This window comes from Zingiber officinale, chromosome 7A (assembly GCF_018446385.1).
Source record: "Zingiber officinale cultivar Zhangliang chromosome 7A, Zo_v1.1, whole genome shotgun sequence".
In the NCBI taxonomy this organism is placed as follows: Eukaryota; Viridiplantae; Streptophyta; class Magnoliopsida; order Zingiberales; family Zingiberaceae; genus Zingiber; species Zingiber officinale.
Window position 1 is genome coordinate 90,236,800 of NC_055998.1, and position 13,575 is coordinate 90,250,374.

General features: G+C 39.2%; 1 long non-coding RNA gene and 1 other non-coding gene across 3 annotated transcripts; one reads left to right on the forward strand and one right to left on the reverse strand.

The window, feature by feature from the left end:
- Positions 1-458: 458 nt before the first annotated feature.
- On the reverse strand, positions 459-564 carry LOC122003267. Its single transcript, XR_006117911.1, has one exon. It is a non-coding gene; the product is annotated as a small nucleolar RNA R71 (small nucleolar RNA).
- A 1,954-nt stretch (positions 565-2,518) lies between these two features.
- On the forward strand, positions 2,519-5,329 carry LOC122001749. 2 transcript variants are annotated; one of them, XR_006117458.1, is made up of 3 exons: positions 2,519-2,864; positions 2,947-3,799; positions 4,926-5,329. It is a non-coding gene; the product is annotated as an uncharacterized LOC122001749 (long non-coding RNA). The 2 variants fall into 2 exon arrangements; XR_006117459.1 differs by lacking the exon at positions 4,926-5,329 and having other exon boundaries at positions 2,947-3,490; positions 3,604-4,228.
- Positions 5,330-13,575: the final 8,246 nt, after the last annotated feature.

Sequence of the window (13,575 nt, forward strand, 5' to 3'; positions counted from 1 at the left end):
ACCGTTCGATCCAGAGATCGATAGGACCTTCTTGAGAAAAAGAAACTTATAAAAAGCATTTCAAGCCGAACAAGAATCTTCAGAAATGACTAACAAACTGTTGAAGGATTACGCAGCACCTTATGCACGAGGGATTTGGTCTAGCATCACTCGACCGCCAATCGAAGCTAACAATTTTGAAATCAAGCCTGCATTAATCCACATGGTTCAGTAGAATCAATTTGGAAGAGGACCGCACGATGATCCAAATCATCACTTAGAGCTTTTCTACAAGATTTGCGGCACTATGAAAGTGAACGGTGTCTCTCCAGAATCAGTAAGGTTACTTCTTTTTGGATTTTCCTTGGAAAACAGAGCTAAGCAGTGGTTAAATTCTCTTCCAACAAACAGCATAACATCTTGGGATTAGTGTGAGCAGAAATTTCTGGACAAATTCTATCCGCCAAGCAAAACTGATCACATGAGGAATTTGATCGCAAGCTTCAAACAGATAGAATCAGAATCATTATTTAAAGCCTAGGACAGATTCAAAAGTATGTTGAGACAGTGCCCCCATCATGACCTTGAGAAATGGTTAGTTCTACACACATTCTACAACGGAATCAACTATCACACAAAGGTATCCCTCGATTCTGCTACAGGAAGAGCATTAATGAACAAGAGCCTTGATGAACCTGAAGAGATAATAGAGAATGTGGCACAAAACCACCATCAGTGGGTGACCGAAAGATCTGGTGGTTCTTTCTCAAGGAATCCAATAAAGGCGTCAGGAAAATTCAACATAGATGCAGTCACACTCATGTCTGCAAAGCTGGACGCTCTGACCAAGAGGCTTAAGGCCATGGGAAACAACACGACCAATGCAATAGTATGTGTTTGTGAAACTTGCGGAAGTATGGATTACGCTCAAGATACTTGCCCCCTAGGGCCAATACAAGCACAGATAAACCAACTTGAGCAATGCAATACGATAGTCAGTTACAACCAAAAGCAAAATAATCTGTACTCTAACACATACAACCCTGGATAGAGGAACCACTCAAATTTTTCGTACCGGAATAATCAGGACCAAGGACCAGCGAAACAAAGCTATCAACCTGGGCAACAGAGCTACCCATCTGGATAACAGACTTATCAACAACAGCAACCTTCACAACTGTCCAGAATCGAAAAGATGCTCGAAGAAGCTCTCTCAAAGCAAAAAGAGATGAAGAATGAGATCAAGCAATTGACTCGAAGATTGGTAAATTCCAAAAAACATCAGAAGATGCAAGACAGCCAGATAGCCCAGATAGCCCAATCCTTTTCAAGAGCACAGGGAATATTTCCAGGAAAGCCCGATACAAACCCGGTAGAACACTGCAACCGCATCGAGCTGAGGAGCGGAGGAACTTTGGGAGACCCCCAAATCACTATTCAAAAAGGACTTGACTCAAAGGAAGATCCCTCTCCCCTCATGCCCAATCAAATCCAGAACAACGATAGAGAGGAGATCACCAAGAAGGTCGAAGGAACTCTTCAAATTCTCCCACAAAGTCAGACAATTCCTTTCCCTCATAAACTGATAACTTCTCAAAAGGATAAAGAGTTCAACCGATTCTTGAAGAAGATTAAGGAAATTTGCGTAGAAGTACCTCTGATAGATGCACTACACCCAATACCGAAGTTCATAAAATTTTTAAAGAGTATTTTACTAACAGGAGGCAGAAGGGCGATTTCGAGACCGTAGCATTAATAGAAAATTGCAGTGCTCTACTTATGGCAAATATTCCACCGAAACTTCAGGATCCAGGAAGTTTTTCCATACCTTGTAAAATTAGCTCTGAACTCATACAGAAAGCTTTCTGCGACTTGGGAGCCAGCGTTAGCCTACTTCCGTACACGTTATGTAAGAAGCTAGAACTCCAGAACATTAAACTGACTACTATGGCATTGCAATTAGCTGACCATTCATGTAGATACCCAATGGGAATAGTGGAAGACGTGTCAGTAGAAGTAGGCGGATGCATCATTTCCACATATTTCATTATCCTGGATATGGAGGAGGATCTCAAGATACCAATCATCCTTGGGAGACCATTCCTTGCCACCGTTGGAGCTCTCATTGATGTGAAAAGTCACAAGTTATCCTTGGAGATCGATAAAGAAATGTTAGAATTTGATTTATTTGATTCTTCTAACTGCGTCTCCTCTTCTTAGGGAAATTCTAGCAAGATGAACATACACAAAGTTGAGGAGTACAGTTTCCAAAAGAGGTCCCCTCCAGTGAGCAATAAGAACACTACAAGAAAATTGGAATTTAACAACACTTAAAAGACAACGGTTTTTTTAAAAAAAACATTGTCTTTTTTTATTTTACAACGCTTTTAACTAAAAGCGTTGTCTATGTTTTATATTTCTTATTAAAGACAACGTTTTTTCACTTAACCTTTATTTATTGATATTTTTATTGGGTTAAAGACAACACTTTTCAAGAAAACGTTATCTATGATAATACTTTTAGTATATGTTACAACGATTCCCCTCCCTCAAAATTACACGAAAACCTAGCCTCCATAGCTATCTCCACCAAAAGTCCATGAAAAACGCATCTTCGCCAAAACCCTCCTCCGCGCCGCCCTCACTAACCTCCTCTGCCACTCCTCCAGAAGGAGCTCGAACGATGCTCAAGAGAGCGACTCAGGCACAGCTTCAAGGAATTCATATCCATTTGGAGCGATCACGAAGAGGAGGGTGGGAATGGGATGAAGCTTGAAGCAGATTGCAAGGATAAGACACACTAGATGAGCTCCACCCAACTCTGGAGCCCTAATTCTACCGCCAACAACAAGGCCGACGATGATGGCAAAAGCATTGTGGATTAGGTATGAAAGAAGAATCTTGAGCGGTGTTTTCTCTGATTTGATGTTTTTTTAACAGATAAAGAATTTGGTTTTGGTTACAAAGAAATGAAAAACCGGATCTCACGGAGGAGAAGGAGATCGATTGCTCGAAGTCGAAAAGCTACCATTTTGTGGCCGGATTCGTTCCGTTTAAGAGCTCAAAGCAGGTGTTGAAGCCCTCAATGACACCATGTGATCTCGCTCTTCTATCGCTCCCACCGTTAAGGTGTTGCCTTCGCCATCTCTTCAACGGCCGACGAACACTCTGATAGTGGCTTTAGCGCCAAGCACTCTGACAGTGCCAAACCAGCATCTGACGACGCACACCTTAGCTTGCAATTGCAGCATCCTCCGAGGAAGACGAGGCAATGCTGGGCGTCAAAACTGCATCGCCGCATCAAGATCACATAATCAAGGAGTATAAATAATGGTTGTCTAGATTCATTTACCTGACCAAGATGGAGCTTGGGAATTTCTTGTCAGAACCACATTCTGTTTGACATACTTGAGGGATTTTGATCCGACCAGATAATTGTGAAGAACCTTTATGACCTAATAGGGATGACAAACTGAGTTCATTTCATTAGGGGATGATCAATCTTATTGAAGTTGGTGCTTTTGGCTTATCTTTGATTTCATTTTATTGCTGAGAATGTATCATTAGAGGATTGCTTTATCCATCTCAATATATCTTTGTATTTTATGGTTCATTCTTTTGTAGGAGACTTTGCACATGCACCATGAAAAAGTTGATGATCTAGAGGCTTCCTTGATTGGGTACGAGGCAAAAGAAACTAGTGGTGAAACTGAAGAAACTATGGTACGTGGAAGCTAAGCAAAGCTTGATTAGGAATTGGCAGATTTCTACAATCACTGTTTATTGTGTCTTTGCTCTTCAAGACATGGCATACTCTGAGGTAGCATGATTTTTATGAATATCTATTTATCTATTCTTTTTAAAGGTTATCATTCTTGTGATACACGGAACACATTGTTCTATTAATAAAAGTATGAAGCATACACATGTAATTATTAATCTGGTTAGAGAAAGAAAACATACTGAGAACACAAAGTATGTTAAGTGGAATATATGGAAAACTTTGACAAATATGCAAAATAATGTTATCATAAATCATGGGACACAATAAATAGCAATTGTTTTAGAGTAAAAACAATTAGTTCACATGCCTTTTTCTTTTAGAAAAAAATACTTGCTCTTTAAAATATAATTCTTGCTAATACTAATTGTGATATATGATAAATAAGGAGTTAGCATGAGGAAGTTATCATTTATGTTTCTCAAACTATAGTATGATGCAAATACTATAACATTTCAAATTTTCTTTTTATGGGTCGCGAGCAACAAAAGATTTGGTGGTTTGAACTTTTCATCTAAAGACGTTGGTTGAAGTGCTTGCACTCTCAGGTAAATATGTTTGTGCATCTAGAACTCTAGAAGGCATTGTAATATGGTCGTAATTGAACTACATATGCAGTTAACTGAAAGGCTCCGCATTAGTTGGTATAGTTACATCATATTTCATCAATAACCTAAATATGCTAACTTGTTATTTTCAATTTAGAACTTACATACCACTTGCTAAAAGTGAGAGTGGTCCATGTAATTATGCTACTGAAAACATTAACTATTGGGTGATAGACAGATTTTATTCAGAGTTAGTGGTGACTAGTTAAAATAAGAATGCTTTCTTCCCATGTATATTCACCACACGATTATTGTGAGTTAAGATATCACTCCTTTGAAAAATTAATAGAATCATCCAATTAATTGTATTTTAAAAAAGACAATGCTTTGTCATCAGCAAGGTATTTACTTTTCCTATATTTGCCTTTATGTTTAGTTGATAATTTTATTTCAGTTGACTCTATTCTCATGCAACAATTTCTTGACTTTTTTAGAATAAGGTTTTCATTGATGATAGAAGTTGAGATTGTGGAAATTTTACATGTCGTTTACTTATTCCTGTTGCCTTTCATTAGATGTTGAGATTGTGGAAATTTTACATGCAGTACCTTTTTCAGATATTTTGAAGGTGAATGGTGATATTCAGGAACTCCAGCTAAATAGCTCGAGTATGGATGATTACAGGAGCAGCAACTACATGCTATGTGGTACTGCATCAGAACCTCAGGAGTGTGACTGAGAAGTACTTCGATGAAGAACTATCAAGAAGACTTTAGGATTTAAGCGAGAAGATGGTTAAAGTCAATAAGTAAAGAACATTCAAATCAAGAGGATAAGTAACATCTATCAAGATCCTTTAAGTTAATGTAATAAGATGTAGTCGATAGGAGTAGCTTTGAATGTCTCCTAATTAAAATGTCTTTGTATGCAAGTAATTATGTTTGTTATAGAAGTATAAGGATAATAATTTATATATTTATCTTGGTTATTTATCTAATAATATGTTGTTGATTGAAGTAAATTCATTTTCATTTATCTTTTATTTATCTTTGGTATTAAAAGATAATAGTTTAAAACTTTTTGTCTTTTGTTAAAAAAGACAACGTTCTTTTATAAGTTGTGAAACTGTTGTCTTTGTTAAAAAAAATAATGTTTTTTATGCATTGTCTTTAAAAAAGACAACGCTTTTTATGCGTTGTCTTTGCAAAAAACAACAACGCTTTTAAAGCGTTGCAAAAGCGTTGTCTTTGCTACAAATGACAACGCTTTTAAAGTGTTGTCTTTGAGCAGACTTTTAACAACAGTGCTTTTAACAACGCTTTTTCAGCTACATAGACAATGCTTTTAAAGCGTTGTCTATCAGCTTTTTTCTTGTAGTGGAAGTACATTTATCCTGCACGAGTGAAACTAAAGGTGCAGACTAGAGCATTATCCCTAGGAGGAGAGCCGTGCTTCCATGGGTTTAGTCCACACTAACTGAAATGGGGTCGAGCTAAAGACCTAAAACAAGCGCTTCTTGGAAGGCAACCCAAGGGTTTTTCATTTTAGTTCATTATTATGTTTATCGTTTTATTTCTCTAGTAAGTTTAGTCGAGTATTGTTATTAATTTTTTTATTTTTGGGTATTCGTTTTCAGGATGTGCATAGCCTCCACGAGTTGGTCGTAAGCGTTTTATGGGCGTGGAGGCGTCAGAGGAGCCAAAATGGTGAAAGGCCAATCACCGTGCGCTTAAGGGAGTCGGTCGTGTGACCCCACATGGCCGTGTGAAGCCAACAGGGGGACAAAGGTCATTGGTCGTGCAACCTTGCACGGCCGTGTGGCCTGTGCAGAGAAAAGAAGGGCACGGGCCATGCCAATTGGCACGGCCGTGCAAGACTACCAGTGAAGAAGGGGACATGGGTCATGCCAATTGGCACGGCCGTGGGATCAAGGCAGAGAAGAAGGAGGCATGGGTCGTGCCAACCGGCACGGCCATGCGATTTTTGGCCGAGGAGAGAAAAGTGGGGGTCGTGCCAATTGGCACGGCCGTGCAGAAATTCTACCTACCCGACCATGTCTATAAGACATGGCCATGCCCCTACCCGTGTGCACCGCCCACCCCTCTAAAATGCCCTAATTCACATCTTCTCTCCCAAAAGTTTTCTCCTCCCCACTACACCTCATCAAACCCCCAATCCCTATCTCTAAAGTTGATACTTACATAGATCTATATCTAGATCTAACACTTCTTCAAGCCACAAATCCGAAAAGAGAGAAGCAACTCCCCTATTTTTCTTCCTTCTCCTCCTCTTCCATCCTCAAGATCCATCTCCACCTACAAGAAATTCCTCAAAATTCACCTTGCACATCATGTCGTAAATCTTGAAGAGACTTCGTCGAGGAAGCGATGGATCTGGCGAAAGAGATGCGCCGGGAGGCGACAAAGGCAAGGGGAAGGCTTCTTCTTCAAAAGGCAAAGGAAAAAGGGTGGCGTGTGACGAATGTAACGAAAATGAGTTTAATATTATTTTTAGAAATCTTGAACATAAAGCTAGATATGATATCCTTGTCGCTAGAAGAATTATATGCACTAGATATATGGATCCCACTACTTTGGATATGCTAGGAATTAGGGATGACGTAGATTGGATGATTAGTTCCTTAGACTGGAATGATATTATGTACGCTCATTTACCGACTTACCCCCGCTTAGTTCTTGAATTTTTGAGCTCAATTGATGTTAAATTTTCATCTGAGGATGACTACGTAGGGATCATAACTTTTAGGTCGATAAATAAAGAAGTTCGATGGACGTTTAGTGATTTTAATAATTATTTTGGTTTACCTATTGGTGGTGCCCGTAGATTTGATGAGGAGATTAAATGGAATGAATTTTGGACATCAATTACTGAATCAAAGGACCCTTACGAACCCTCTAGAGCTAAGGCATCCCGCATGCAAAACCCGACCTTTAGATTCCTTCACCAAGTGATGAGCAAAATGATTTTTGGTCGAGGAGAGAGTGATGGGGTGGTTAGAAAGGTAGAGCTTTACTCTCTTTGGGCGATGTTGAATAAAGTGGATTTTGATTCCAGATTTCATTTCTTACAAAATTTGTTGAGGGCAGTTAAGGTATTTTCGGGGATGATGGTGTTTGGTGGATTGATCACCCAAATAACATTCAATCTGGGTTGTGAGTTTGATGGGTTAGAGGTCATTCATGGTAATGACAAGATCGACATCGATTCTTGTCTTGCAATGAAGATGATTTGTTGGGATGAGAATGAGTTCGCCTTTCCTAGAACAATAGTTTTCCATTACCCCTTCCTTGCCCCGAGCGCACTTCAGTTCCCAACCCCGCAAACTGGGTGATTACTGACTTAATCCCCAAAATTGTTCCCTCCATTATAGAAGAAATCGAGTACCACCAAGAGCCCTCGTCATCAGGATTCCCGCAACCTTCCGGATATTTGGAACCTCCTAGGCACTTTTTTGCCTATGGAACGGGACCATCTAGATTTGATTTTTCTGACTTCCGTGCCTCCTTACACTCCCTTCGTGAGAAGTAAAATACCCAACAACAATTGTTGGAGGGTCGTTTCAAATTATCTGGCGAGCAGTTTAGGGAGGTACAGGATCATTTTCAGTTTACTAGGGATTTCCATAGTCAAGTGTCATGATTCGCTCAAGACTATGAGGTTGACCAGGAAAGAATGAAGAATTTTATAGATGATATGGATATTACTAGATAACAAGTAGATGCTCTTTATCAATATCATCAACACATTGGTCATCTTCCTGGTATGCCTAGATTTCTCTCTGGCACATATGAGGGACCCCCTTACCCCCCACCCCTGCCACCGTATTGATTTCATCGGGACAATGAAAAGTTTAAGTCTGGGGAGTGTTGTGTCTACACAACCTGAGTCAGTCGAGTTTTTCTTTTCTTTTTGCATATTTTATTAGTCTGCTTTGTTTATTCGCATTTTATTAGTTTCATATTTCTACTTGTATCTCATTTGTACTTTCCTTTCCTACTTGTAATTCTTCATCGTTTTTGTTTCTTTTTGAAATATATATATATATATATATATATATATATATATATATATATATATATATATATAATAGTTTTGAGGCATATTTGAGAACATCAAACCTTCTACTTTTTCTGCTAACTTGTCCGATAACAAAATGTCTAGCATTTTCTTAGTTCATGTGTTGTCAAGAGAGTGTTAGTATGTTTGGTGTATCTCCTTTCTCTATCTTTAGTAGCATGAAATAAGCTAAGTATTGTACAGAGTTTGATATAAGTCTTGGCCTAACCTTAAGGATCTTATTTTCACTACACTTAAGGACTTAAACTTGAATAGTAGAAATATTTTTGAAATAGTTATGATTCATCCAAATTGTTTAGTACTTTTGTTCCCATGGTGATTTCTTATTTACATTTTGGTTACTGAATGACCTCGGATCATGGAAGCTCATTTGGAAAAATCTAAATCCTAACATATGCATCTCGTATTTGTGATTAGTGCTACACCTCTATAGCACAAAAAAAAAAATTGAATAAGGGATAAAAAATAGTTGTCGTGAGTGGAAACTAACAATTTACCTCTTTGAGACCGAGTTAGGTTACTGGAGAAATAAATGTTATGTTTCTCTTAATTCCGAGTGGTATCCTTTGAGACCTTGTGTAATTTAAGGAAAACGAACCAAGTATGTGGAAGGTAAGTGTCTATCACCGGGAACATTAGGAACTCAATTGTATAATGACTTAACTAAGATAATGTTAGTTAGAGCCCTAGAGCCAATCATTTGATGATTGTATGGACTCATGTATATCATATTCTTGTATATATATTAAGGCATTTGGTTTTTGGTTATTATGCTTATTTGTATTAGTGCCAGATTAAAATAAGTATAGTAACGTCCTTGAGTAGAAGGTTCTTACCTATATCAATCGATTGGTTGAATCGATAGTGAGATGATATAGGGAACACTACTCTAATTCATTCCTAGTCAAGTATTAACATTCAGGGACAATGTTAATACAATAAGACTAGCATGTAGGTCAGCTCGATGACTTGCTCTCACAAGTCATGGATATAGAGATATCAAGCTGACACATGGGTATGCATTAGAGAATGCATACTGAATGACCCGCCATGAGAAAGTATCATGGATCGTTATATGAGTGTCATATACTTTCTCATGTGGCTATTAGTATGACTATTAGTCCTTAGACCTGAAGTCACCATGGATCCCTACATAAGGAGTTATGTACTTTGGTTTCGTCAAACATCACCCGTAATTGGGTGGACTATAAAGGCGATTACTGGGTATATAACGAATTATGTAGAGAGATGTGAGTGATGTAGATGAGATCTATCTCTCCCATATGACGGGAGCGACATCGGTATTCTTGATAGAGTGAGACCACTAAGTGCATGGCCATGCCCAAATGAGTCAACATTAGATGTTGAGCTCATTTGATCGAGTGAGTCTACTTGGAGTTCAAGATTTAGATTGATTAGAGGATGACACGGTCTATGCCTCATATTGATCAATCTAGATGTCTAGGATAGAAGGACAATGTCACATATATTGTGAGGAGTCACAATTAGTAGTCACAAGGTGATGTCGGATCTCGACATTCTTGTAACTTGGGTAGTAATGATGTGTTGCTAGATACCGCTCATTACTTATGCTCCTAAATAGGTTTAGGGCATTGCCAACGTTACAAGAACCTATAGGGTCACACACTAAGAACAATTAGATGGAGATTTGGTTCATATGATGAACCAAGAGGATTAGATTCATTTGATGAATCATATTGGATTAAGAGTAATCCAAATTGGGCTAATTGAGTTGGACTCAAGTTGATTCATGTATTCAATGAGTCTAATTTAGATTATGACTCATTAAATCAACTTAATTTAATGAATTAGATTCATTATATTAAGTTGGCTTGAATCATATGGTTGGATTAGATCAACCATGAGAGAGATTTGATCAAGTTTGACTTGATTTGAGAGGAAGAGAAAAAGTCATGTTTGACTTGACTTTTTTGCCACATCACTAGTGAGTTGGCAAGATGTGGACCAATAGGATTGTTCCACATCATCAATGTGTGCCACCTCATGGAGGTTACAAGCCTCCATAGCATTTAATGTGGCCGGCCCACATTAAATGAGGAGGTTACACTTGTTGCCATGTCATTTAATGAGGTGGCAAGATGTGGACTAATAGTGTTAATCCACATCATCCTAGAGTGCCACCTCATGAGGGTTACAACTCTTAATGGTCTCCACATTAATTGGAATTAATGTGGGGGTTACACCTCCTAGAGTGGCCGGCCACTTGATGGCTAAGGAGTTTTGTTTGAATTTCCTCTCATTGATTTGATTCACTCTTCTTCTCCCTTGGGTGCTCTCTCTTCTCCCTCTCCCATTCCTTGGCCGAACACTCCATTGGTGCTAGCACACCTTGTGTTTTGGTCATCTCCTTCTAATTGTGTCCGTGCGGATACATATAGAGGTTGTCTACTTTGACAACTAGAGATCCGGCGACATCTTGGACAAGCGGGAACGCGAAGGGCTTCGCTACAAGGGTAATGATCTTAACTTTAGTGTAGATCTAAAGTTTTTACAAACTCGTACAAGAAAAAAAGATTTTTCGATAATTTTGTTTACGAATCTTTGCACGAGATCCATGACTTTGGGTGACTCGGGGTTTCCACGACGCGAAAAAGCGGTTTTCGCGGCCCGAAGAACCCAACAGTGGTATCAGAGCCACGTGCAAAGACTTGTACGAGTTCGTTTGTATTTTTATAAAAAATATACCTTCTGTGATTTTCTGTAAAAATTGAGTTTTTAGAGTTTTTATGAGTAATTTTTCCGTAGAAGCGAAGAACAAGTGTCTCGGCACTTGAAGGCTTCGGCTACCGGAAAGTTTTCTTTTAAACGGCTTCGTTTTGCCCCAAATCCGTTTGGGACAGTGGGGTTGGGTGCCATTAGATCGCAAAGGAGCAACTCACGATGGTTAGATCTTGGGTAGGGGTACTGCCCCTAACCCCGCAAGGAGATTTGCTCCGCGATTGCACCCGAAATCGCTAAAAACGAACCCGCCGGGAAGATTTTTCCGAAACGGCAATGTCTCGGCCCAAATCGTTTTGGGACAGCGGGTTTAGGCGCTGTTGGATCGCAAAGGAACCCTCGCGATGGTTAGATCGCGGGTAGGGGCGCTGCCCCTGGCCCCGCAAGGGGATCCGTTCCGCGATTGCGCCCGAAACCGCTAAACGGGACCGCCGGGAAATTTTACTCGTAAAAATTGTAAAAATTAATTTTAAAATTATAGAAAATTATGAAAATATATAATTTTGAATTATATATTAATTTTGTGATAGTCATGGCCCAAAAACCCAATATGATTGGATTGTGTTGTAATTCATAATACGCCCTGCGTGCCGTTATGTGTTTGCGCGTGTTGTATGTTTTTATTTTTCCGCGACCTGCGCGTCGTGCCTTTCTCTTATATTCTTGTTGTAAATTAGATTTAGACTCGAATGTAACTCGAGTTTCAAATTGTAATGTACAAATTGGAGCGGTGGAGGGTCCACACGAGACGGAATTCCGAGGCGGGCACGAGCAACACAAGGTGGTCAAAGGGAGGAGCTTGGAGAAGCTGTTGACCCTAGGTTGACCATTCGATCTTCTCATTGGCTTGAGAAAATCGTAGTAGGGCCATGACTAAATCACAAATAGATTAATTAGTTAATTGCTTATGTATATGATGCATGTTTAATAAGTAATTAATTAATTAGTGCCTTACGATTAGATTAGATCTAAGTCGTGCACATGATGCACCCTTGCGATTAGATTAGATCTAAGTCGTGCACAAGATGCATCCTTTTCGATTAGATTAGATCTCGATCGAACAAACTCTAAATGTCTAACCGTACCGTGATACCTATCACTACCTCGATCACATGTATTGTTGAATCTGCCAAAGCAGAGCAATACATATTATCTTGGTAGGGTACGGAGGGACAATCTTGGTCCCGCCTATCAACACATGGGTGAATACAAACTCAATTAGATTGAGTATTCCTAGTTACTCGGTTGGATCGAGTCAACTATAGGCATTCTTCCAATAGTTGGAAAGGTAGGACAAAATCACGTTTATATTAACTCTCGGGCGTATTAGCCAAAGCTAACTCGAGTTTTAATATAAATATGGATCTTGATCCTATAAACAAGAGTTGCATAAAGATGTAATTGGTAATCGTTACCTACCGATCATACTAAGCCTTGGGCGTATTAGCCAAAGTTAACTCAAGGGTTAGTATGATGTGGATCTTGTCTCACAAGAATTATAGAATTCAGTGGGAGCATCATTTAATTAAAGGCCTAATTAAATGATGTTAAAAGAATATGATATTTATTTCTATAAATTTTCTGTTGTAGATAACCATGACGTCAAACACGAATTCCTTCTCCCTGCGATCTGTCCTTAAGAAGGACAAGCTCAATGGAGCAAATTTGCTGGACTGGTACAGGAACCTGAGAATAGTTCTCACCCAAGAACGTGGAGCAGCCCATTCCGGAGGCTCCTCCTGCCACTGCCACGCAAGCAGACCGAGATGCTTACAAGAAGCATCAAGATGACGCATTAGATGTGTCCTGTCTTATGCTCGCGACCATGAACTCTGAGCTTCAGAAGCAATATGAGTTGATGAGCGCTTACGATATGGTTGAACATCTTTGTCACCTATATCAAGGACAAGCAAGGCACTGGAAGAGGAACTCCAAAGAATACCTGGAAGATCTTACGAAGATTTCTACTTCAGGTATAAATGTTATAGAAGTCAACCTCTCTATTTCTTCGTCGTGGGTATTAGATACCGGATGTGCTTCGCACATTTGTACTAATGTACAAGCACTGAGAAATAGCAGAGCATTGACAAAGGGCGAGATAGACCTACGAGTAGGCAATGGAGCACGAGTTCTTCATTCTTTGTAGGGACTTATTTTGTCTCGCCCTCACGGGCTTATACTAGAGTTAGACGATTGTTGTTATGTGCCTGCATTGACTAAAAACATTATATCAGTTTCTTGTTTGGACAAGAAAGGATTCTCGTTTATAATAAAGAACAAATGTTGTTCTGTCTATTTAAACGATATGTTCTATTGTAGTGCACCTCTGATGAACGGACTCTATATTCTAGACCTTGAGAGCTCTATCTATAACGTTAGTACCAAGAGGTTCAAATCGAACGATATGAA